General features: G+C 40.0%; 1 protein-coding gene and 1 non-coding gene across 3 annotated transcripts in view; one reads left to right on the plus strand and one right to left on the minus strand.

The window, feature by feature from the left end:
* Spock1 (SPARC (osteonectin), cwcv and kazal like domains proteoglycan 1) overlaps positions 1-27,808 on the minus strand; it is a 666,821-nt gene that overhangs the window by 461,684 nt on the left and 177,329 nt on the right. The window lies entirely within an intron of this gene.
* Positions 7,601-7,707, plus strand: LOC111757830 (U6 spliceosomal RNA). Its single transcript, XR_002792096.1, has one exon. It is a non-coding gene; the product is annotated as a U6 spliceosomal RNA (small nuclear RNA).

Genomic DNA, 27,808 nt, shown 5'->3' on the forward strand with positions numbered 1-27,808 from the left:
CAGCAAAGGGAAAGTTTAGTAATCCAGGGGGAGGATGTGCTGGAGTGAGCCTGGACAAGTTGCCTTCTGCCCCCTTCAATTCAGTTTTATCTGATATGCCATTTTTCTCCAAAACAAAATATCTCTGTGAATTGCCCATGCTTTAGAACTGAGACAAAATTTCACCTCACCTATGAAGACTTGTGGGGCTCACTCTTTTTACTCACAAAACACTATCCACACTACTTCAGGACACTGCGTTTTATTTCATTCCGTCAACCCTGCGAACTGTCTACTTAAATTCAGTGCAGACAGATTGAAAGTATTCCTCCTGGGAATTGGGTGCTGAGATAGAGAATACAGGAGGGCCTCTGGATGCTTTATAACCATGTAAGAAGTAACTGACAAGAGCCCTGAGGAATATCATACAGGGGGAAGGTGGGCACGAGGGAGTCAAAGACAGATGCAACAGTGCTTTCCAAGAAAGGTTAATTCAAGGGTGACTTCTTTGTCAAGTTCAAGAAGAACTTTTCCATTTTCAAAATGATTTAATCCAGCAGTTTTAGAATACCTCCTTGGAAGCATTAAGTCCAAAAGTTGGCCTTTGCCCATGGCATCAGAAGCACATCTTCTGAATGAAGAGAGGGCAACCCACGCAGGACTTCAAACATGGTGAGCAGCCGTTACCTCCAGCTAACAGACTGGAGACACAATCACTTTGAGTTAATAGATATATTATGCTCTGAAATGAGTAGTTTTCAGATCTTTGGCACTAAATACCGTTTTATCAATCCCAAGAGGATGCATCAAGGAATGGAAAGAGCTCACAATTCAAACTGGGAGCTATGCCTAGTTCTGGCTCTGCCATTAACTGCGTCCCTAATAAGGATCCCAAAAAGGAAGCTGAAATAAGAGCGCTCAGAGAGCCCTCCGGCACTAAAATTCTATGTTCTACATTAAATTATGTATACCCAGGCTCCACAATATCCCTTTGGACTTAAATATCATACCAAAAGCGGTGTCAGGCATTTATTAGCAGTAGGAATTCAAATGATGCAGAAAAATGGCTACATTTTATCTTTGGAGGAGATGAAAGTACCCACAGACTTTTTTCCTGTTGTACCTTGTGTAAATTTGTTAACAGCAGAGTTACTGCAATTAAACCAAACTAATGAAGCAACTAATCAATGCAGCTGCAGAAAATGATGCCATGTTTAGCTCTCAGGAGAGCAGTTGGGCCAGGAAGAAAGAGATCATAGATGCTGCCCAGACATGAAGAGTGGAAACCTACCACAGCAGGAGTCCGGAGTGGAGGCAGCCTACCCTTTGGTCTCTGCAGGATCCCACAGGTCAGAAATTCCAAAACAAATCTAACCTGGCTTTTGAGGAATTCCCACAGGATAAAGGTATGTGAAGGCACAGTAAGAGAAACTGAGAAAGTACTCAATATCAGAGAACAAATAGGCACAAGCCAACATTCCGTAGGTACTAAGAATATGATGGTTCATTTTTTAGCTGTTAAAAATAGCATAATTTACCATCTTAACCATTTAAGTGTACATTTCAGCAGTGCTGCACTCACATTATGGAACAGTATCCAGGATGCCTTCATCCTTCTGAACAAACTACACTCATTCAGCAAATCCTCACTGCCTCTTCCCAAAGCTCCTGGCAACACCATTCCAATTTTTGTTTCTATGGATTTGACCACTTTAGCAGCTCATAAAATAGAACCTTACAGTAGTTGTCTTTTTAACTAAAGTCAGTGAAATAAGCTTTCCCTAGCATAATATTTTCAACATGCATACACATTGTAGAATGTGATAACATTTCCTATCTTTTTAAGGCTGTGTAATATTTCCTGGTAGGTAGAGATCATGTTTTGTTTATCTATTGATATGTGATGGACACTTGGGTTAATTCCACCTCTAGAGTACTGTGAATAATGGTGCTATAAATATGTGTATGCATTATGGGGATACTTGTAAGAGTCACCCTGTTATATAACGCCAGCCAGAAACATTGACCACCCCAAGCAATATGATACTGTGACCATTAATCCTGATATGTCAACTTCATTGGATTAAGAGATGCCTATCACATTAGTAAACCACATTTGTGAACTTAAGGACTACCCAGGGACTATCTACATTGTCCCTGGTCACTTTCCTCTCTGGCCCTTTCTTCTCCGCCCTTGTTTCCCTGCCACATGTCTATAGGACAGGTGCTCTGCTATCTTTCCAACCTGCAGGCAGGTCACAGTAATAAACTTGAAGAATGCCATCTTTTCAATAAATCCAAAGACCTGATACCTTCTACCCAATGAGGAAAAGAGGGAGCCCCCTACTCCCGTGGGCACTGGCACCTCTGGGCCACTTAACAGGATTGTGCACCCCCTGCTCCTTAACTGTAATCCCCAATGAACATTCTCAGCCTTGCCTTAACTCTCTGCTAAGCCTCAACATGATATCTAGTCAGTTCTTCACTCTTTTTTGAAAGTTTTCTTTTTTATTAGTACATATTTGCAGGATGTAATGATTGCATTCCTCTTAAGGACTGGGCACAAACACGTAACTCATTTTATTTTTTCATTCTTTTCTCCTCACCTCCTCCCCTCTCCCTTTTTAACATCAGCTGTACTACAATTTAAAAAACGAAATCTGTGCAGCTCTAATTATGCACTCCTGTGGCCAGCAGGAGGCAGCTCCAGACTCAGGCTCTGCCAAATGGGAACTGTAAGGGTCTCTAGACTTATCCAACCTGCAGCTCACAGGCTACTGGCCCACTTTATGCTAAAATAAAAACTATTTAAAAATAAAGCAAATCTTGCTACTTACATACATTAACTATATATTTTATATGTGGCTCAAGAATATTTCTCTTCTTTCAGTACAGCCAGACAAGCCAAAAATTAGACTAGAGATTCTAGTCTCTCCAAACCCCAGGTACTTCATGTGTAAAAAAAAAAAAAAATCTGAGGACTATATAAGCTATCATTCATTAAAATGCTCTACAAGACTGAATCTGACACAAAAATGCTAGTATCTTCTTCTCGTAATGCAAAACAATCCAAAGAATTGTAAGCTATACCTACGGGACAGTGAGATGTTAGGGATTATTGTTATTCTTGTCCTTTTCAGTCTGGATTTGACTCTGGCATCCTGAACTTCCTCACACAAATCTCCTCCACACAGTTATCTGGGCTTGCCAAAGTGTGGAGCAGGTACCCATGAAATGTGTGAGGTACAGGTGTATTCAGCACCTCAGCCCAATCTGAACTATCACATCTGTGCATTCGCACAAGGCCCCATAATCAGAAGAATCATGCTCTCTTCACCACTTTGAAGCTCCTAATTTAATAAAAAGCCTTGCATTTTAATCTTTTGGTGTGCCCTAAAAATTATATAGATAATTTTGAACTCCATATTTCGTAAGAGCATTCAGCTTCCCCCACCTTGATCAACCTTGGCTATCTTAACGATGGCACCAATATCTTCTCTAATACTCAGATTCAAAATCATAGACTCTCCACCATCCCTCTCCATTGAAAAGGTGCCAGGCACTATCAATTCTATTTTTTATTGCATCCATGTCTTCTTGCCCATCAGTACTTTTGCTCATGTGCTTTTACTCCCTCCAAGTCTCTCATCTTCAAACTGTTTTATGGTTCATCTACCCTGCCAGATCATGCCAGATTCATCTCTCCAGGGCAAGAATGATCATAGCATGCTCCTGTTCAGACACTCAGTTTCAGGGTAGCACTTCTCAAAAGCAAATCATAATCCCTATCCTCAGCCACTTCAGGAACAGACCCAGTCTGCCCAACACTCTCAAACTTTATGAAGCTATGTCTCTTTTCTCTCTTTAATTCTTATTTTAAGTCAGAATAGCAACCCTCCCTGGGGTCAAAGTGCACACTCAAGCATCCCATTTCTGCTTATCTCAAGCACCCCTACAAAATGCAAAAATTTAGAATTAATTTCTCATGATACCCATTTCCAATGTTGCCCTAAACTCATGTTTCAGCTTCAGCAGGGGTAAATTCAATACTATCAGGGTGCTTTTTTACAATGCATTCATTTGCTGCATGTCTTCCACATCCTTTGCTCCTGTTTTTTTTAAGATGATAGAAGGAAACAGAGCAAGTACATTAATCATGAACAGACTCTTGAAATCGACCTCAAAATATGAAAGGTTTTCACTAATCCAGCTAATGTGCTTTCCTTCCAATACTACCTGAGATCTAGTCCTCATTTGAATATTTAACAAGCATCATCTTGGTGAACCTCTTTTCCTTGATTATATAGAAGTAAAAAATAGATTTATCCCATTTGGACTATGTTTGGTCCTTCACATACATTGTATGCCTGCTTTCAAAATCTTAATCCTACCGCAGCACACTAATTCTGATGTGTGTGAAATGCTGCCAGAAGAATCCATGATTTGTTCTGCTCATTAATATGCATTTTCTTCAGTGAGTTCTGTAACTCTCTAGTTTAGTAATTATATGTGTGTGTTTTCTAGTACTACAGGTTAGGATAACTTCAAACATCATAATAAGTGTGTGTTTTAGACCACTAACCTTACGGGACCTCTTGAAAATGTTTTGTAGAATCAACCAACATCTAATGAACTACATAATCCCACCCTCATGTGCTACCTGTGTGTTTGGTACAGTGATACTATGATTAGAGGAGGCTTCGCCAACAAAATGCAATCTTCCATCAATTCTGCTGGATCCCTGTTGTACTGACAAAGAAGATATAAAAGCGGAGCATTTGCCAAGTCATTATAATGCTGTGACATTGAAAAGATGGTATACATTGGCTACCAAGTGACTTAGCTAACCTTTCTCTCATTTGTAATGGCTGTTACCTATTGCCCCTTAGAAACATAACAAAAGTGAACCTAATAGTTTTGAAAGAACACCCCCTCTTTAATTTTGATATGTTTATCAGATACCCTAATGATTAAAATTGTAATCTGCATGGTGTCATGCCCCATCCAACAGCTCATGTAGTAATGTTTAATGAGAAACAACAGTAACAAATTCCTAGGCTATGGTCCTGACCCTCAATAGTACTTGTGTTTTTGACAGTTGCATTTCATATGCAAAGATACACTTCACTCTGCTTATATAACATTATTATCAAATGGGGAATTACTTACCTTATGACTGTTACACTGTTAACATTATGAGGGACCAGCTGTAAATTTTCAATATAGTGATTTAAATATTACTTTTATTTCTGGTACTGATATCAAAATGGCACAGATATATGGATGAAAAAGAAAGCCCTCTGAGGCTTCCTAAACATTTTCTAAGGCACCAGTATTACTAAATCCAGAACATCTTCAAGCTCATGATTATGAGTTTCAGGAAAAGAAAAATGGAAGTTATTTGAGTTTAAAAATCAAATTTAAAAATCTTTTTACACTGAACTGTGTTTTTCACCTTCATTAAAATTAAACACAAGTGTTAGAAGGCTATGCTTACCTCAAATGTCACAACTAGCAGGTTTTTAAGCAAAATAAGGAAAGCTTCTGACATAAATCTCAAAACCAGGGCCCACTTGGTCTTCCCAGAAAGTGATTACACAAGTCACTATCAATATAAACAGCATCAGAAACGCATCCCAAGCCCTCTGATTGCGCTGAACTCGGAGTGAGACACTGCTTCACATTCAGCTCTCATTAAAAATAATTGTCAATTCCCTATGTACTCTCTGTAATACTCTGGGGTACCTATAAGAACACAAACACAAAAACAGGAACTTTACATGCTAAAAACAGCCCAGAAATGAGAAACTCTCCCAATATTTAAGACCAAGACAACTTGGTTCAAAATATCAAGACACTGAAAACTAATGTGACTATTTTGACTCAAGCCAGCATAATAATTGTCTCTAATTTTGTATTTCTTTCAGTCCATCAAGAAGACTATATGCTGTGACCAAGTAAGATTCATCCCAGCAATCCAGGGATGTTTCAACAAACAAAAATCAATAAATGTAATACATCACATCAACAGAGCCAAAGACAAATATCACACACGATCATCTCAATAGATACAGAAAAAGCTTTTCACAAAGTCCAAAAACTAACTCATGATTTTTAAAAATCCTACATAAAACCTGGATAGATGTTCTCTACCTCAATCTGATAAAAGTCATCTATGACAACCCAATGGCCAACATCATACTAAGTGGACAAAAACTGAAAGTTTTACTCTAAAATAAGGAACAAGACAAGGATGTCCACTATTACCACTGCTATTCAATATGGCCCTGGAAATGGTAGCCAGAGCAATTAGACCAAAGAGCAAAAAGGAGTAAGAATATGAAAAAAAAGAAGTTAAACTATCATTGTTTGCAGGTAACATGATATTCCACATAAAAGGACCCCAAAACTTCACCAAACAACTTCTAGATTTAATAACCAAATTCAGTAGTGTAGCTGGATACAAAGTCAACACTCAAAAATCAATAGCATTCCTGTACACAAACAACAAAGGCACTGAGCTAGAAATTAGAAACAACACTCTTCATAATATCCAAAACAACGAAATACTTAGGAATCAATCTAACAAAGGAAGTAAAAGATTTATACATTAAAAATTACACTGTTCTGAAAAAGGAGATTGAAGAGGATATCAGAAAATGGAAAAATACCCCTTGCTCACAGATAGGAAAAACCAACATTGTGAAAATAGCCATACTCCCCAAATTGCTATATAGACAATGTAATATTGATCAAAATACTATTCGCTATCATTCCTCACATTAGCGTTTCTAAAATTTAAATGGAACCAGAAGAGACCTATAATAGCAAGAGCAATTCTGGGCAACAAAGGCAAGGCAGGAGGCATCATAATCCTTGATTTGAAACTATACTACAAAGTTACTGTGATAAAATCAGCATGGTACCGGCAGAAAAAAAAACCAAACCAAACCAAACCAGACTTGAGGATCAGTGAAACAGATTAGAAGATGCAGTCACAACATGAACACACTCAACCACCTTACCTTTACAAAGGGGTCAAGCATGTTCACTAGAAGAAAGACAGCTTCTTTAATAAATGATGCTGGAAAAACTGGCTCTCTAAATGCTGAAGACTAAAATTAGATCCATTCCATTATCATGCAGTAAATTGAAGTCAAAATGGGTCAGAGATTTAAATACTAAAACAGAGATACTAAATCTACCAGAAGAAAAATTAGGTATAAATCTGAAGACAGGGATAGGCAGAGAGTTCGTGAACAAACCCCAAATTCCATGGGAAATATTTCAAAGAATCCACAACTAGGATCTCATCTTATTAAAAAGCTTTTGCACATCAAAAAAGTCACCAACTGAGTGAAAAGATAACCCAAAGAGGTGGAAAAAATTTATCTAACTGTTCCTCAGACAAAGGACTTATATAGAGAACATATAATTCAGACCCCAAATTCAAAGACCAAATCCAAAAATGTGCAGCCAAGATATGCAGAAATATAAATAGCAAATGAATATATTTAAAAATGTTCAACATCATTGGTCATTCAAGAAATGCAAATTAAAACAACACTGAGATTCTGTCTCACCCCAGAAAGAATAGCAATCATCAAGAAATCAACCAATAGTGCTCACTTCAGCAGCACATATACTAAAATTGGAATGATACAGAGAAGATTAGCATGGCCTCTGTGCAAGGACGACATGCAAATTCGTGAAGCATTTCATATTTTTATGTACTAAAGTCAAAATGGATCAAAGATCTAAATATTAAAACAGAAACACTAAATCTGCTGGAAATCTCGAAGACATAGGGGTAGGCAGAGAATTCATGAACAAAAATCAAATTGCATGGGAAATACTTCCTAGAATCAATAACTGGGATCTCATCTTATTAAAAAGATTTTGCCTGTTGAAAGAAATCTCCAACAGAGTAAAGAAGGAAACCCATAAATTCTGAAAAAATATTAGTCAACTGTCCCTCAGAAAAAGGACTTCTGTCTAGAACATATAAGGAAATTTTAAAAATCAGATCCCTGAAATTTAAAGACCCAATCCAAAAATGGGCATCTGAGATATACACAGTTCTCAAATAAAGAAATACAAATGGCAAATAAATACATAAACAAATGTTCAGCACACTGGTCATTAGAGAAATGAAAATTAAAACCACACTGAAATTCCATCTCACTCCAGAAAGAATGGCCAGGATCAAGAAAACTGCCAACAACAAATGCTGGAGAGGCTGCAGGGAAAAAAGAACTCTTTTGTACTGTTGGTGGGAGTGCAGACTGGTGCAACCACTGTGGAGGTAGGTCTAGAGGTTACTCAAAAAGCTGGGATTGGAAGTCCCATTTGACCCAGCTATTCCACTTCTGGGAATACTCTCAGAAGAATTGAAAACATCATATCATAGTGATATATGTGCACCCATGTTTATAGCAGCACAATTTGTAATGGCCAGATCTTGGAAACAACCTAGATGCCCATCAATTGAGGAATAGATTTTAAAAATGTGGTACTTTTATACAATGGAGTATTATTCAGCTATAGAGAATGATCACACTGAGATATTTATAAGTAAATGGATGCAACTTGAGACCATACTCATAAGTGAAATAAATCAAACTCATATGTGTAAATACCATATTGTCTCCCTAGTACATGTAAGAAATGGTAAGAGTCCATAAGGTAAAAAAAATCCTCAATAAATACAGTAAAAGGATAAGAATCTGCTCAAAGGGGAACAGTAATATTTTAGGGAAAAGGAGGAAAAAGAAAAAGGGAAAAGAAAAAATATCTAAATTTGTATAAACACACTTAGAAACGCTAAGATGATTGTGTTACAAATTTATAAGTTTGTGGAACAAAACAGTTAACATTCATATGATTAGAACAATTTTGCATGTTTGTGTCTGGTGGTCTGAGGAACTCTTGAAGACCACTATGTAAAATAACAACCTTAGTTATCTTCCTACAACCTTGTTTTGAAGGCCTATATTGTCATTGGTTTGAGCTCTTTGCTACTGTTAATTATTTGGGGTTTTTTGTTTGTTTCTAGTAATCTGTTTTGTTTTGTTTTTCCCTCTGATACAGAAAGGATAGGTATACATGTAGAAACTTATACATGCCTAGAACTTTTCCTAAACAATTCTCAAGAATCGATTATATTATGCATGATGAAATGAACAGCTACTTTGAAGAAATAGAGACATTATGGTATCCATTGCTGATTCTGTGATCATGCTGTGAAATCCAGTAATGCTTTCTGTTATTTGTTCAGAGTGGTTTTAGTCTGTTTTGCATTGTTTAATTTCAACATACATGAAGGAATGGGCAGCTATTTTGAAGAAACATTACAGTATTTTGAAGAGACATTATGGTACCATTGTTGATTTTTCCATTGTTTGGTTTTGAAGGCCTGTAATGCCTCTATTACTCTGTTTTGACCAATACCAATTTTATACTATTTTGTTGTATATGAATTCATTGTGTGTGCAAATATAGACCTTTGGAAGAAAACAAGAGACACTGTAGTGGCGACTATAGATTTCCTGTTGTCTTATTTTGAAATCTATGTCACTTACATTGTTTTCTTCTGATCTGCTTTGTTCTGTTTTATTATATTTTTTTAACCCTCTTTAAAATAAAAATTAAAGAGAAATCAACCCATAACAAATGCTGGAGGGGCTGTGGGCAAAAAGGAACTCTTTTCCACTGTTAGTGAGAATGTAGATGGTGCAACCACAGTGGAAATTAATGTGAATATTCCTCTAAATCTAGGATTAGAGGCTCCATTTGACCCAGCCATCCCCCTTCTGTGAATCTTTCCAGAAGAGTTAAAACCATCATATCACAGCTATATATATGCACCCATGTTTATAGTAGCATAATTTATAACAGCTAAATCTTGGAAACAACCTAAATGCCCATCATCCAAGGAATGGAAAAAAATGTTATAATTTTATTAATAAGGATAAACTTGGGGCTCTTACATGTAACTGGGTGCAACTTAAGACCATATTCATAAGTGAAACAAATCAGACTCATATGTGTAAACATCCTATTTTCCTAGTGTAATAAGCCGAGAGAGTAAATAATATCCAAAATGTACAATAGATATTTTGAAATGGGAAGAAGCTTCCAAAAGAAAAGAGAAACTGGGAAGGTGGGGGACAAGAAAATAAATAAATATATATTACACATATATCATATACACTTACATACAATAGGTAGTTAAGATATTTATACTGCTAATTGCTGTTAGTTTATTGAAAGGAAAGGTTTGCATTTATATTGTTTGATCAATTTTTCATACCTATACGTTGTAATTTGAGCAACTACTTTGAAAGTCACAATACACGGTATGTTAATCATTGTTACTCTCCTGCTTTGTTTTGAAATTTTGTATCATTGTTTTTATAGTTTTTCTCCTTAAAATAAAAAATATCTAGCTACAAGAATCCAGAGCACTACCAAAAAAAAAAAAAAAAAAAAAAAAAGGAGCAACAGGTTTTATTACGTCCTGCACTGTTATTCAACAATACTGTGGTTTTCTTGAATGGCACCAGCACCATGGACAGCTCCAAGAAGTAGTACTGAGAAATATTACCACTACTCCCTATATTCACATTGAAACAGTGATCCAATTTAGGGAGTAAAGAGAGAATAAACATATCCTCGCTTTTATTTTTGTCCTGTTCAAGGGGGTAAGGGGTGCAAAAACAGAGTAAATCACAAACCAAGGTCTCAGTGTATTGTGACTTAGTGGATGGAATCTTTTCAAGCCCTGGGTTTTACTTTCCCCAAGGTATATTTGGCACTTTGTGCATGCATATAACTGTGATTATCAAAGATTGTGGTAAGTGATAATATCACAAGTAAGAATAAGTGGTACTATTGAGGATCAAGAAAAGAGATGTAAGGAATACAAAAATCTCAGATGCCCCATCCACTGTGTTCAAGGATATAATAGGTGAGAAGAGCAAAGACAAATATTCACCAGATAAAAAATAGAGTCATGGTTGGCTCTGTCCATGTGCCAGTCAGTACAAAATAAAGATAGCTTATCTGACAAGTAGCCCCGTGACTCTGAAGAGTTAATGAGAGCTCAGCAGCAAAGAGGAAGTCAGACCTAAGAGGGCAACTGATTTTATACTCTGCCTTAGCTCTGGAACCACCAGGATGGATTCAAGCCAACAGCAAAAAATGCCAAGATTCTCCCTATCCACACACCTAGAATGAAAAGCATATTCAGAGGAACACTGGGTGACTGCTTAGTGTGGTTCAATAACATTCACAGGAAGGAGCATTTAAAATGTCCTTTGCAGTACCAATAGACCCTGAAGCAAATGCCACATCCTTGGAAGTCCATCCAAGTGCCTCAAAAACCTGCTGAGTGGATGGGTAGACAAGACCTGCTAGGTACTGACACACATTCCCTTCTAGGGAATTTTTCTAAAATTTAAAATGATTCCTCCCAAAAATGTTTGAGACAGGTTCACAATAATTACTACTCTTATTCAAAAATTGATATTGAGTCCTCTATGGAAGGATTAATAAATATAGAAGTTACATAGTTTGCATGATGACAGTGTTTTCCCTTAATTTTGTTTTGGCAAAGTATAAAGTACTTGAACAATTAATCACAATTGCTGAATTACAGCAATAAATGACAGATCTTCTACAATCCTAGGCCATAAATGCTGTTAAATCATATTTATGCAAAGGCTGGTTTTTGTTTTTTGACGTTAGAGATCAGCTTTGTGAAAAGCTGTCACATGTAATTTGGAGCACTTGAAAATAAAGCATAAATCTATCTGTCTCACTGTTTTTCTACCCAGAGAAAACAATAATGAGGAAATGGCCTCTTTTTTCCAAATTAAATGTATTACACAAATAGACCTCTCTTGTCTTAAAGGCTAAACTTTAACCTTGTGCTCAGTTTTCAAACCTTTGTATGATCAGTTCATCGAGCTAGAAATTATAGAGAATTAAGGCCAAGTTTTGAAGCTTTAAAAGACCACTCCTTAACAGGGAAATGTACCTGTTTATCATTGTAATAGTACTGTATCACTATCATTTTCTAAAGTTGCCTTTCTTAAAGGATATTGCTCTATTCACACATGCTATCTTATAAGACAATAAAGCATTATTTTCTCCAACTGAGAGGTCAGAAGATGTGAAAGGACTTGCCAGGGGTCCCCACAATAATACATCCAGAAAGATCCCTCCTTACCAATGGTTTTGTTTCCAGGGCAGCACTGTAGACACCAGACTGCTTGAATCAAACTAAGATAGCTGCTCTCGGAATATCGTGCATGTCTCCTAGGAGACAGGGTCCATGCTGGCCTAACAGAGCATGAGAGGAACAGCTGCTTTGTGGAGGCTCAAGAACAACACTCAAGAGAGAGTAGCCAGCAAAAGTCACAGCCTTGAGATGGCCTGGAATAATAGCAACCATTTATGATAGATATGAGTGCTGATCTGTCCACAATAACAAGCTGCTCCTTGTCTCTAATACCTACAACCATGGGAATCTGAGACACTTGGAGGATCTGCTCTTAAAATAGGACCAGCCCTTGCTGCAGCCTGCAGCTTCCTTTATGGCTCAGAATTCAGAGACTAACTTACTGTCTCAGCCCATGATAAGCTAGATTGGTCCCACAAAGGGCCACAGTCTGCAGCTCAGGAAGCTCAGTAACTGTGTGTGGTGCTTCATCATTGCTGCTCTCAGGGTTTCTGTTTTTCAGGAGGCTTTACTGCATCCAGGGCTCCCGCCTTTCATTTTAACAGAAGGGGAAGTGTGAGTCTATGGCATCCTACAAATAATAAAACCCATGCATCACAGTTATGCATCTGTTTAAACAACTTGTATTTCTTACAAATATAATGCTCTCTTCTTTCTTTTTTGATACCTTAGAGGCCACATGCCCTTTAGAACTACCCTTTAATTCTTTAACTATATAAAATGCTAAGAATATGGGCAACTCTTGCATCCAAATCACATCATTCTATCAAACCACCTTATACTGTTTTCAATACACCAGTTTAATTACTATCAATACAAACTTACCAAAAGTGCTACGCGCTGACACAATTATTACCACTGGGAACGTATGTGAAAAGTACTTGTTCTCAAGGAATAATAATGAATGGTGGAGAAAAAACCCAAAATCAGTAAAATGATGATCTCTAGGGACTACACTAGAAGTTTTTAATGATACTACAGTAGAGCCAAACAATAGCCAGTCACCTTGAGCCAATGAGAAATTTGTATAAGTTTCATTTTATCTACAATAATGATATCATATATGTTACTTCAATACAATAAAGCTCAAATCCCAGAAGAAATTCATTGTTAACACACTACCAAGTACTACTTGTCACCTGGTGGGTATATGAGCCTTTGTTTCAAGAAACCATGCAATAGGTCTGAAATAACTCTCCCACTTAGCTAGCTGCTAGTGTCTTCTAATTACTCATCACTTAATGGTCCAGGGAGTTTAAGTTTAGCTTGATATCCAGGAGAGAATAAATTGAAATTTGAGACTCGCTCATCTGATAGGAAAAGGCACAAAATGAGGCTTCACTATCAAGGAGAAGGAGTTTCACATATGGCTGGTTCTGAGCAGAAACCTACATATAAGCAGATACACCTTCAGAGATCCTTATGAATTTTTCAGAGGAAGATCAAAGAGAAAATAGACATGAATGGGCTGCAGCAGAAGGATATGAAGTGGAAGCGGTGCTGCCATGGATTAGAATTTAGATAAAGCCCATCATGCACAACGACCTTGAGTAAAATACAGAGTGTCCCCCAGGCTGGAGGAGACATATGAGCAACATCAATATGGGACTGCGATTCCCAAACTTCCAAAAGCAATGACACTCTCAGAGAGTTTTTAAACTGTAACAAGAACTATAACCATGTTTCATGTTGACTTTTACTTCTAGACAAGGTTGCTACTTTTAGTCATACAGGTGGAATGCATATGTGAGAGGGTGCCTGGAATTATACCTCTTCCAAGGAGATCACCCCTGAGGACATGTCACTAATTAATTAATATATATATACCATATACATATACATATTATAGCATATATATCATAAGGCCATCGATGTGGTTCCTGATCTTCTGGGCTCTTCTTAATCCAGTGAGGTTGACCTATCAGGATTAATGGTCACAATAGCACATTCCTAGCTCTATTTGAGTACCTACTATGTGCTAAAAGTATGAAAGACACTGAAAATTCAAACACCAAAAAAGAGCCAGGTGTGGTGGTGTGTGCTTATACTATAGCACTTAGGAGGCTGAGACAGGAAGACCACTACAAGTTCAAGCTCAGGCTGGGCTGCATAAAGAAACCCTGTCTCAAAATTCACTAAAAAATACTTGGACCACTCTCACTGAATTCCCACAATCCTTTTATTACAGCAAGAACATGTTGGCTTTTCCAATTATCGCAGAGAAATTAAAAGAAGAATTTGTTCCTCGAATAAGATAAATCTCCATCAGTTTCAAACCAAGTGGGAGCTTCAAAAGGACACAAAATGAGAACATCCATAGAAATACTCAATTCTTTTTGGTGGTTACTGAAAATAAAGATACCAGTGACAGTCATTCAATGCCAGAAAATGTAAGCAGGTTCTTCAAGAAATGTGGAGGTGTCTTCTAATGAGACTATTGCTTCATATCGCATTGTCATCCTCATTCTAGATCTGCCTGAACTCTCTTTGGCCAGCCAGAGAAGAACATTTCAGAAAACAAAGAAAACTTAGAAAATGTCTCACATCAACAGACGCAGGCATCACTCTCCTGTAAGGCTCACGGTACATGCACTGGAAGACCAAACTGCTTCTGAGGAAGCCAAAGCTTCCATCATTTCCATAATCAGGTCCGTGCCTGGGTTCTTTTGACTGGCCTGGAGTAGTCTCTGAGAAAAATTAAGAGTTGACTCTGTGTTCTAAGTTTCTTACAATGTGTAATACAACTATGATTTTATAGTAAGAAAAATAACTTTTTAAAAACAAGAAGTACTAAATACTGCTTAGGCAAATCTTTCAGTCTTAGAAACCTTGATTTTGAAAAATAATCTGCTCTTCTCATAAAAGTTAATGAGTCTTGGACTTCAGTCAAGCTCTTTCTGGTAAAATATACTAAGAACTCCTGTGTATGAGATTTAGGAGGCAACTCTTTCTTCATTTAACTCATGTTCCTACATCTAATATCTCCTGGAATCATAGTGCTATTTCTATTGTTTTCAGCTTTTACTAATAGAGCCAGAAAAACACCTAATGTTCTTGCATATATCATGTTGTCCCTTTGAGGAAACAGATATGGGCTATTGGCATAAGGGAAGCACTTCAGCACCAAACAGAATTGCACAGATCAGCACCTGAGCTAATATACAATACTGCAGAAACACCTAGGTCAAAATGAGTATCAGAGGAAGCTGATTTGGATAATGTTACCAAATTCCAGCTCCACAAGGATGGACTACCAAGTTGGTTGCACCTGTTTGAAATGGTGTTTACTACAGAATACACACAAGCAAGCAGTGTGTGTTCCTCAGACACTAGGCACATCTTTCCAACTCTCAGTGAAGCTGCACATGTGATGAGACACGACTGATCAGCACTGTGAACCAGACAGCCCAGCTTCAATATGTCTTAGTTGCTTTTCTCATTGCTGAAACAAAATACCTGATGGCCCAAGTTATAGGAGAAAAGGTTCATTTATCACAGTTTGTAGAGGTTTCAGCCCATAAGTAGCTAGCTCCAAGGCACGTTAGCATCACAAGGAAGAATAGGACAGAAGATAGCAAAATAAGGGACAACCACAGCTCTTTCTCCTTTATGTCTAATCCAGACTATGTAGGGCAAGTAGCATTCACACTCTTAATCCCAGTGTCCTTGATCCTAGCATTGCACCCTGAATCAGTCCCATTTTCACATGCTCTGGATTTAGCCATTTCTGAAAAAGGCCACCTATGTATGACCACATGAGGCTTTGGGAGCCATCTAGACACAAGGCATAACAATGCTGCATGCTGAATGAATTTGTTGGTGGACAGCAGGCTGAACTGACAGGGAACTCTTCCTGCTGAAAACAGCTGGATATATATACAATATGCATCACGCAGTCTCCTAGAAACTAAAACTAACACTAATTTAAGAATTCAAGGTTAGGGAAAGCTCCTTGATGTCTGAGACAAGAACATTTATCCAATCAATGCCAGAAGCAACATGACAGTCCCTGGGAGCAGGCCCAACCAGCTAGACTTGGCATTCTTCCTCAAGCTAAAGGGTACCTCCAACTCCAAGCCTTCAGATAACTTTCCAGTCAATGAGAGGCAGTTCCAAAAGCAAGTTGTCCTTGCCTTCTACAAAGGATTGGAGTTTATCTCAAGGATTATGGATAAGATTGAAAGTCACTCTTCTGGGGCTGGAAGTATAGCTCAAGGGTAGAGTTTGTACTTAGCATGCACGGGGCCCTGGGTTCAACCCCAGTACAGCCAAAAAAGAAATCAATCAATCAATCAATCACTCTTCACAGTTGGAGATCCAAAAAGTTATCTCAAGAATGAATTTGTTTTGGATGCTAGATGCAGAAATTCCAGGAACTGCCTGGAAATTTCATCTGGAATGTCCTCTCACTCTGACCTAAAGAAAGTACAATCGGCCTCCACCTTATTGACGGTGGTAATAAAATCTCAGGGATGGTGTGAAACTATGAATAAGCTGGATTGTGATGTGGCCAGGCAAGTTTGCTCTGGGTTTCTACTTACTGCATTTCCACTTAAATTGTAGATAAAGTAACCTTCAACTTCAGATAAAATTAAATTCTTCACACTAGTCCATGATCTATGGCATGATCTACAAAGCCCTGTCTACCTTTTCCACCATACCATTGCCTACTAAATGTACTCCAGACATACCTTTTACTCCTCAGACAGCCAAGCTCACTACCATCCCTGGGCCTCTACACTTCCTGTTCCTCCACCCAGAATGCTTTGCCATATATGCTGATTCAGCTGGCTCTGCCCAACCTTCAGTCATGCAGCGAGGCCTCCCTAAGCTCTTGTCTAAATTGCATGCCTTCAAGAAGGCCCATTACACTTATAACATCACCTTGCCAAGCCTTATTTGCTTTGTCACAAATTCTGACTTAAGTGTCTGATTTACTGTGTTCTGCTGCCCTAGAAGAATGCAAAACCCAGGAGCATAGGGCCCTTTTCAGTCTGGCTCACATCCATCTCTTCAGTGTCCACAAAAGTGCCTGGCATATAGTAACACTCAGTAAATATTTGTTAGATAAGTGGAACAATGAATCAATCAATCCACATCTTGGATTTATCCACCTACAAAACTTTACCTCCCTGGGTAGAAAATCCGTTTGAGAGTATGTGACATCCAAGCAAATTTCAGAGACTGATGTTACAGAATTTCTAGTTTCTTTTAAACCATTTGCATCCAAAACATTGGCAGCTGGGCATTGTGTGTGTTCACATCAAACAGGGCAAAAGCAATGGGAGACTTGCTGAACAAACAGTCAATGAGAAAGAAACTTCCAGAAAGGTCTGCATTAATGAAGCAGCGTATGGGAGAAGTCCCTTGAAACACTGTCAGTGTTGGTGATGAAACTCTCATAATCATGAAGTTAAAGGCGAGGGGTGGAAGTAACAGTCACCAGCATCCCACTCTCTTGAAATAAGAATTTCCTGGAAGCTTAAGCTGTAAGTCATAGAGTGCTCTGGCCCTGAGTTGGGTCCCTATCTCCAGCTCTAATGAGGCCTTATGAAAAAGTAGATCTGCCTTTTAAGAAAATTTCCTGCCAACCCAGAAATTGGAGAATGTATCCAAGTCTAACTGGTACTAACAAGCTAGAGACAATAAATGAAATCTTTAGCTAACTCAGAAACATCTTCAGCTAACCTCTCTACGATTCAATAATAAAAAACTACTTCCATTTCTATAGCATTTGATCATTCATCGTGGCATTTTCACATCCTATCATCTCTTGTGAATCTCTAGTTCCCTGGAAGGCCAAATCAGCATCACCATCATTTTACAGATGGAGACAACTGAGGCTCAGAGTTATGGCCTTGTGCCTAGATGGGAGCCCCAAGGAGAGCTCAGGTAGGACCCTCTGACTCTGTAGAGCAGGGTGAACTCTCAGCCTGTGCCTGCACCTGCTCCCATAGCCAGGCTGGAGCAAGAGTAAGCAGAAATGACCTACAGGGCCCTGTACTCAGTCTTCTGTGTCAGGGACAGTGTCAGGGAGACTCACAGCTGGGCAAAGCCAGAGCCATACAGATGGCTGCCTCTAATTAGTACTAGCATGCACATTTCTCATCAACAAAACCAGAACACTGAAAGGTCCCAAAGGCAGTCACCTCCTCTGCTGTTCTTTTGGCAACAGATAGATCTGGGCATTTCCAGCCACTCAGGTTATTCTGGCTCAATAGTTTCCTATAACAAGGTGCAGACAAGGATTATACTCAGGTGAGAAAGGCCTGGACAGGTCAGGCCCATCCCTGCATACCCCAGCAATGGGAGACTGGACGGTACACTGTGTGGGGGAAGATTCCTGGTCAGCCTTCCAGACAGCTTGATCACTTCCCATCTGGATGACACCACAGGCAAGTTACTTAGCTGATTACTTGGTTTCTTCACCTGAAAAATGAGGACACTAGCAGTATGGACTTCATGGGCGACTGTGGGTATTAAGTGATCAGACACCTGTAAAACACTGAGAGCAGTGTCTAACACTGTTAAGGACTTACTAAATGTTATCCATTGCTGTAATTGCTCATTTCAGACACAATGCTCTTGAAAGAATACAGGATGTGAGGAAATGTGCAGGTGCAGCACGCTTAACAGTTCAGAGCAATGAACAAAGGAGATGAGAAGCCAAATACAAAATGAAAAACTCACCAAGAGAGACAGAAAAAGCCCACTGTAAACATCAAGCTCACTTCAGAATCAAGGCCTCTGCACTCACCATCTCCTCTTCTTATGAAGCTCTGCCCCAACTCCTCCCATGGTTCAAATGCCCCTTCTCAGCAGTGATTTTCCCCACTCTATCACAGCACCCCATGGTGCTATTCCCAAGGTATTCATCACTATTTGAAATGATGCACATGCTTGCTGACTACCCTCCCTCTCCAAATACTGACTGCGTGAAGCAGGAAGACACCCACTCTGTTTTCACTCTCCTCAGAACCTAGAACCATGTCTATCACATAGCAGATGTTCATTAGATTTCCTGATTCAATCACTGAACACTGAACCAAGTCTTCAAGAATAAGAAAATTTGCCAGATGGAGAAAGGATATACTATGTAAGGAACCATAAGGGCAGATGTGTATCTGGACTGAAGTTTTGCTGAGGACTGAGGCCCCAGAGATTCTCTGAGACCAGGCTGGTACAATCCCACGGCATGAGCTCCACAGTGTAGCACGGACTATTTATTCTCTGATCTCCATTCAATTTGTCTAGATCCAAGTATTCAGACAGTTTAGGCAGGCAACTGCCACATTATTCCCTGCTATTCTCCACCATAGGAGGGGCAGGGGTCTCCTGCTGCCAGTGGCCATCTGCCGGAATGAATGGAGTGAAGAAGATTTCTGAAGTCTTCATCCTCTTCCTTGAGAAAAAGTATGTATAAACACATTTGTCAACCTTGTCACACCACAGCCACAAACTGGGGAGATCTGAAGAAGCCCGAGGTGTGCTATGAGGCCTCTTCCCAGCCCAGCCTTCACGACAAAACTCACTTGTAGTGAAGAGCCAACATCAGAACATTTCAGTGATCAGTGAGGGGAACAATTTGAAAATTAACAACTGTATTAGCAGAGAACTGGTATTTTAGTTGATTTTTGCATCAGTGGAGGAATATGGATTTGTAACACAAAAATATATGCAAATGGAATCCTCCACTCATCAAACATTTATTTGGTGCAGGCATTAAGATATAGTAACAAATAACTCAAAGACCATTTCCTCAAGGCAGTCACAGGCTGAGTGTGACCAAGTAAGTGATGATCAAGTTTCCTTGAGACAAAACAACCAAAGAATAGTAGATCAAATGGTAATAATTATGATGATCAAAACAGCAACTGACACTTTCTGAGACTTTACTCATTTAATCCTAAAGAAACAGATGAGGCAGTGTTATTGTTGCCCACATTTTGCAAATGAAACAGTTAAGACATGGGAAAGTTGGGTCCCTTGACCAAAGTCACATAGCTCACCAGGGCTACACAGATTTATTGCAGTACCTAGCATTAAGTACCAAGAAGACCTAGTACCAAGAAGACTCTACCACTCAGAGCTTAGCAGTATTCCTCAGATCTTATGACATTTTGGACCTGATAGATCTTCATTATCTGCCTTGTGCACTATGGGAACTTGAGGGGCATCAATGGCCTCTGTTCACTTGATGCCAGGAGCAACTCTTTCTCCTTTTCACTCTTGTTGGATCAACCACAAATGCCTTAACATTAGTGAGTATCCCTTGAAAAGTCTCCACTGTGAGAACCACTAGGCTCAAGAGCCACTAGGTTGGGGAAAGAGTATGCTCAAGGCACCTGGACAGGAAGTGGGACATCAGTTCTGGACTGAGTGTGGCTGGTAGCTGGGGTGCATTTCAGGAAATGGCAAATGTTAAGCCTAAAGGTGTGAACAATAACCAGATAACACAGAAGCCTCAAAGTCCACAGTATGAATTTAGACCATCATCAGGATGATAGGGAGTCTAGAAAGCACATTAGCTGAAATAAATTAGACTTAGGGCTCAGAAATATGGAAAAGGAAGCACATCCCTTCTATAAGGAGATTTGAAAATATAGTGGCAAGAAATGGTGAGAGCCACAATAACACCTATAAACAAAACTGGTATCTGACCAAAAAAGCAACGGCCAAAACCTAAATTCAGAGACTGCCAAGAAGTCAGGAAAAAACATGAAGTTGAGAGCAATGGGGAAGATGCACCAAACAGGCCCAGGGGGGATGGGGTATGCTGTCCAAAGGTAACAAGAGCCTGCAGACCTGGGAACCTGGATCGACAGAAATGCCACCAACAGGGACAGGAAGCACAAAGGAAAAGGTGAAGGTTTAGGAGCAAGAGCAATGCACTTTTGCATGTGCTCCGTGTGAGCTGCTAGTGAGGAGGTCATTATGCAACTGAGGGAGCCATGTCTTGGATCTCGGAGAACATCCTGGGCTGGAGGTGCTTACTGAGCGCATGCGGCATGTCTGGTGTAGTTTGAAAACAACTAATGAACTCAGTTATCCAGGAGAGACGGAGACAGTGGGAAGTGAGCTAAGGACAGGACTCCAGGGAATCGCCAGTGTTTATGAAAGACTAGGAGAGAAAACAGGACCAGGACATGACAGAGATATTGGGAGTCCATGTCTGCAAGCAAAACCAGTACTAAGGAGAAAGTAGTCCTAAAGAAGCCAAAGAAAGACAGGATAGAAGAAGTAAATAAGGGGTGCCCAGCCCATCTACTTTCATCATATCCATAAAATTCCATGAGGAAAGGAGAAGGAACTGCCACAATATAAGCAAGGACATTTCTCCCAATTTTGATTGTTGAAGAGACAACTGACTCCAACACACTTATTAAATTCATTTGTGTTCTCACTGAGGTTAGAAAACAACTGCAGTATCAAAAAGCTGCCAAACTCATGATAGCTGAAAAAATTAAAATCATGACAGCTGAACAGGATGGGCAAAGCTAACACTTGGAATACAAATTCCAAGTTCCATCCAAATTATTTTCCATAATAAATGTGCTTATACTTTTGAAAGAGCCCAAACTTGATTCTTGTTTATGCAGACAGATTCTGTTGACCCCTGGAGGGTTTTACTAGGAGATATATAGGTATGTTTCCAGAATATAAGGTCTTATTAGAACAACACTTCACACAGTTGCATGCTTACTTGGTACATGTTTACGTCTCAACACTTATCTGCAATCTGTGCATGCCTGGCTCTTTGTCCATCACTCACAATGAATCTATTTGAGTGAGCAATTATGATGCAACTCCACAGTGCTCAAGAAGTTGGTAAAAACCAATTTTGAAACAGGAGATACACAGGCCCCCAGAGGACAGAAACACACAATGCATGTTTGCTCTTCCAAGATTTCTGTGGACAAAAAAACATGCATTCCAGAACCCAAAGCTCAAGTCATTCTGCACACAAAATTAGTTCCCAATACAAAGCATTGCAACTGCATAACCTAAATCCATGGGGTCTTATACAACATTCATCTTTTCCCACCAACATCTTATATTCTGTTCTGGTGTATTTTTAGATCTACAGATAAATAAAATAAGAAGCAACATAAGCTTAAAATCTCTTATCCCTGGTTTAGATGTTCACCATGCCACAATCTGCCTCTGACAAATCAGAATCATGTGGTTAAATGTGCAAACAATTACTCAATTTAATTACATCATGCAGAAGTTGAAAAACAAGCTGTAATCACAGTGGATGCTGTTCATTTTATTCCAAAAGCCACCATCTTTTATGTTCCTGATTGGATTTCATTCTTGGACATAAGAGGAGGGGCTGACTTGGAATTTCTCCCGAGGCTTTCATACTAAGTACACGAATTCGCAGGGGACTGCGAGGGTCACGTCTCCATAAGGAGGCAGCTGGATCTCTCCTAATGCAGTTTATTTCAGCTCTTTCAGAGACAGGGTCCAAGCTAAATCATGGTCCAAATCCTCATACTGAACAGTTGCACATCTCATCTGCAGAGTCCTGGGAGCCAAAAAAGTCGGGCGCCCTGGCACTTAGATGAAGAAAGAGCCAAGCACCATCCCACGTTATATTTGGAGTGATGTTTAAGACACAGTTTTAGGAAACAGACCAGTGACACCACCTCCCTTTGCCTCATTTTTCTCCTTCGTACAAAGGAAAACAAAAAAGAACCTATGTTATAGAGTTAACGTGAGAAACAGATAAGAGTGACATGGCAAGTGTTTGGCACATGCCCTGGTGTAAGTAATAAGTCCCTGAGGTCATTAATATTATCTAATGAAAATTTGGGATAAAGAAAATCTGCATACTAGTTATTCATGGCTACATAACAATAACCTCAATGGCTTAAAGCAGCAGGCATTTATTACCTCCGTTTCCGTGGGTCACAATCCTCAGCCTTCACGTTGCTCTCTGCTGGGATCCAGTGTCCCTGGAAAGCCTCAGTGGAGAGGGTCTGCCTCCAAGTTCACTTTCTTGGTTGTTGGCAGCACTCAGTTCCTCATGCATACTGATGGGCCTGAGGCCTTAGTTCCTCTGTGGAGACCAGAACCTCTCCCCCGTCCTATCCCCAACACTACCACTACCACCCCCACAGCTTACCTCAGGATGCAGACTCCTCGGGGTCCCTTACAACAGGGCCAGCTTCCCTGGGAGTGAGTGAATGAGGGAGCAAGAGAGGGCATGCCACACAGAAGCCACACTCTGTGTAATCCAATCTCAGAAGTGATATCCTACAATTGCAGTGTTTTCTATTTGCTGGATGTCACTAACTCTAGCCCACCCTCAAGACTGGATTACACTGGGGATGTACATTGGGAGGTGAGGTCTATCCTAGAAGCTTCCTGATAGGATTAAAGGCCCAGCATCTTCCCAGGGATCCGCCCCCACTTCCTTCATTCTTTCTCTCAGCAGATGTGTAAACACTGTCCCTTTGCCAAGCACTACACAAAGGCCATGAAGATTTCTGAGAGCAAATAGACATGTTTCATTCTAGGCTGTTATCATGAAGTCTAGAATCCAGCAGGGGAAATAGATATTTAAGTAATAAGGCAAATTATCACTGAATTAAAGTAGTGACAAATGCCATAAAGAACAACTTATAAAATTACAGAACAAATGTATCTACTCCAGATTCCAGGATGGATTCCCTAAGGAACAGAACCAAGCTGAGATCAAAAGGATGAGGAGGAATTAACAAGTCAAAGGGAAAAGCAGGAAAGAGAACAGAAGCACAGATGCACATAATCAGAGCATATGATGGCCAGGAGGATGACGTATCTCGCCTAAGACAGAGGCTCTGGAAACAGAGGGGCAGTCGAATGTGTGTGGCTAGTAACATTAGATGGAAAAGTTTTTAATTGGCTATTTTCAAGGAAATTCAATTCACAAAATATAATTCACAGATAGCTGTCTTCCATGGCTTGAACTAGACCCACAAAAACACTATCCAGATAAATCGAGTTAGTAAAATTCACTTTGGTCTCGGATCTTCCAGATTTCTGAACCTCTAGAGCAGTGGTAGTGGACCAATGGCACACATGCCCCAGAGAGCTGTGTGTTATCACTGAAAGCTCTAATGCCTTCGAAGGCTATTCTAGTGCCTTAGGAGGCTGTTCTAGCGCCTTAGGAGGCTAAAGCTTTTTTTTAATAATGTGTCTATAAAGACAGTATTATAGAGTTACATTGGCCCAACCAAAATCAGATCGCATTCCCGTGGTTTACTGCTAACAAGACACACTCACTTACAGTAATGAAGACTGCATTCTCACTCCATCTCATTATACTCAATCAATTTTTCCATAAATAATGCTGCTATATGACTCTGAAGAGTTCAAGAGAACAGCAAATGCTGATCCAGGGCAGAAACGAGCCTGAGACACTCAAAGAGGCTTTTCTTTGGATACTCAAGGTTAGAGAATAAGCTTAGAAACAGATGCAGCTTGGTGGGTATTTAAATAAAGAACTTTGCTCCAAGCCATTCAAATTCTGCACAATGCTTTCTCCTGCTTACCAGCAAGCTGCAGGTTCAAGTGTCAAACAGCCACAGAAAAACACATTCCAATACACTGGAAATTTAACACAAATTTACAAGAAAAGAAACTAGTGGATCCTCTTTAAATACTTGCTGAAATACTTAAAACAAAAGGCCTATGCTGTAACGCTATCAACAAAGGACCATTTTCCAATTCATGCTGAAAAACCCCCAAGTACTCCATCAGTAGTCAGTACACACATAACAACACGGTTAACATTTAAGGCACGGTAATGTCGTATTCATTATGCTCAAAAATTAAAGAGTCAACCATACGCGAGCTCTGGAAATAACAGACCTTCAGCCCCGCTCTTCGCAGACCTAACACCTGGATGGAATTCCCAAGGCAAAACCCACAGACAGAACAAAGCAAGAGCAATCAAAGTTGTGTGCTTTCCTGGGGTAAAAAACCACACAGAGTTAACACCAAAGGAGAGGGGCTGTACACACGTGCGCATGCGCGCACACCTACTGATGTTTGCCCCATCACCCACGGGAATGCATCTAGGTCCGGGCAGAAGGGAAGTTAAGAGTGATACAGAAGGAGAAAACTGCTTAATAAAATAGTTCATCAAGCTCTCAAAGTAGTTTTGGGAAACTGCAGGAGGCCAGAAGGCCCTAAATTTAGTCTGTAGGCTGGCAAAACAAGCCTCTGGCTGGAAGTTGAAAGAACTGGATTCCAGCCTCAACTAATTAACTCTTTGGCCTTTCACAAACATCTTCAATCAATCAATTAACAAGCAATTATTGAGTAGCTATTATACAGTTGCTCTGAGGAATCGGTAGGGCTGGTATGAAGGAGGCTCAGATTCCACTGCTTACCCACAAGGAACTTAACTTTTTTTTTTTAAACTTTTTATCGGTACCAGGGATCGAACTCATGAGCGCCTGCTTACAAGGTAGGTGCTTATGCCACTGAGCTAAATCCCCAGCCCCAAGGAACTTAACATTTTAACTCAGGAGGAAAAACAAATGCATAATAAAACCTCAGCTTTCCAAACCTGCAGGAATAACTCTGCTACTCAGTCCCCAGTGAGCTGGAAATAAGCATTTCGGTACACGAGACTTTTAACCTCACATACTTTTTAAGATGGCAATCTTTCAAAAATGCATATGTCATAATTTCCAAAGATTTATTTTAAAGTACAAATACTGATTCTTCTGGATATGAATTATAAAAACAAAAATATGTAGGCTTGTCTTAATGACTCATGGTCAAACAACCTTGGGAAACAATGGGCAGAAAGTTAAATTGGTACTTAGAAGACTTCTCATAGCCTTTTAAAAATTGTTCAACAGATGAATGGATAAGGAAAAGGTAGTGTTTATACACAATGGAGTACTATACTGCCATAAAAAGGTAACTTTGAGGTATTCATAGGTGAATGGATACAATTTGAGAACACAATGTTAAGTGAAATGTCAGACACAAGCTCAAACATCATATGGTTTTCTTATATGAGAAACACAAACCAATAAAAGCAAAATATAGGCTAAACTGCTTCAGTTATACTAGTTTACCTTACACTATTGGAAGTTTTGTGTCATTACCTATTTCTTTTTTGTAAAAATCTTTTTGGTTTATGTCTGCTACTCAGAGTAGCTACCTTGAAGATGATTTTATGGCATAAAACTATTGTCAGTCTCATTATTTTGTTATGAAATTTTATTTTTTAATAAAAGAAAAAATGTGTAGGCAACTGCAGGGGTACATGCCTGTAATCCCAGCTATTCTGTAGGCTGATGCAGGAGGGTCTCAAGTTTGAGGTCAGTCAGGACATGGAAGGCCCCAAATTTAATCCTTCACTATTCAAAATGATGAAACAAAACCCTAATAAGTATTATATATAAAGGGGCCACATGATATCCTTTTCCAGGGCATCAGCTCATGGGATGAAGGTTCAGCACAATATATGTGGAAGGACAACCACACGTACCTGCTTGTCTTAAAGTAGCTGCTGCCAGCAGCTCAGAAATATCTCCTCCCAGACCTTGGTCATGGCACCGGCCACCCTTGGCATAATGAGCCACTTGTGGGTCACAGCTCAGGCCCCCATTCAGTCCCTCTCCATTGAAGACAAAGCCACTTAGTCTCCCATGGAAGGGGGCATTCAGAGTAGCTCACCCTGGGAACTCCCGTGTGGACCCAGAGGTTGGCTGTCACCACCTCCCGAGGCTGGGAATGCTTTGCACCAGTCACCCCTCGAAGTTCCGTTTCCTCTGGAAAGACTCCAGCCCACAACGACCTTGTTGGGTCCCACACTGAGCACAGAGGACCATGCAATGTTCCCAGCCCTTCTCCAGCACAGCCTGGATACCGACTGGGGTGGTTTTCATGTTCACTGCCCTCTGGGGCTATTTCCTCTCCAGGAATGTGTAGCCCATCCTCCCAGGGCGGGGGAGCTTGGTGCCTGAGAACAGACACTCAAACATCTGCTCATCCATCAAGTCAAATTTAAAAAAACAATGCAAGGTACTGTTATGAAAAGAGATTGCCAGCCAGTCTGGCAGTGGAGCTCCCACCATAAAATCTATGCTGTTGGTCTTGTCCATGGCACGGCGTGGCAGATGAAGCTGTCCCCTACCTGTGATGTTGGTATCAGTTATAAGGCCAAAACTCAAATGAGGTAAAGGAGCCCACGTCTGCTAAAGCTTCTTTCTGAAAGTGTGGCTAAGAGCAGGCTTCGCCAGAGTTCTGTTGTCTCCAAATCCAATCTGATGATGAAGGCTGCCCAAGAAAGGGCAGTGCCCTGCATGCAGCCCGTGGAAGTTTCCTTGGTAACAAGCACACCAAAACCAGCAGGCAGGTGGGCCCTGGGGCTACAAAACATCCTGACCTCCCTCCCGGCCCGTACTGGAAAGGAGGATTGGCCCAGAGCGAACTGCCCGTGGCTGATGAAATGTCCCCAGCCCCATGGGAGTCAAAGCACCAGCAGAGTTAGGGGCGTAGGCACCGGAAGCAAACCAGCCAGGGCTCTGCCATGATTCAGCTTCTGTCCTTGAACATCTTAGTGAACGATCT

The sequence above is a fragment of the Cavia porcellus genome, unplaced genomic scaffold (assembly GCF_034190915.1).
Source record: "Cavia porcellus strain 051 isolate PalLab524CR breed Dunkin Hartley unplaced genomic scaffold, mCavPor4.1 scaffold_19, whole genome shotgun sequence".
In the NCBI taxonomy this organism is placed as follows: Eukaryota; Metazoa; Chordata; class Mammalia; order Rodentia; family Caviidae; genus Cavia; species Cavia porcellus.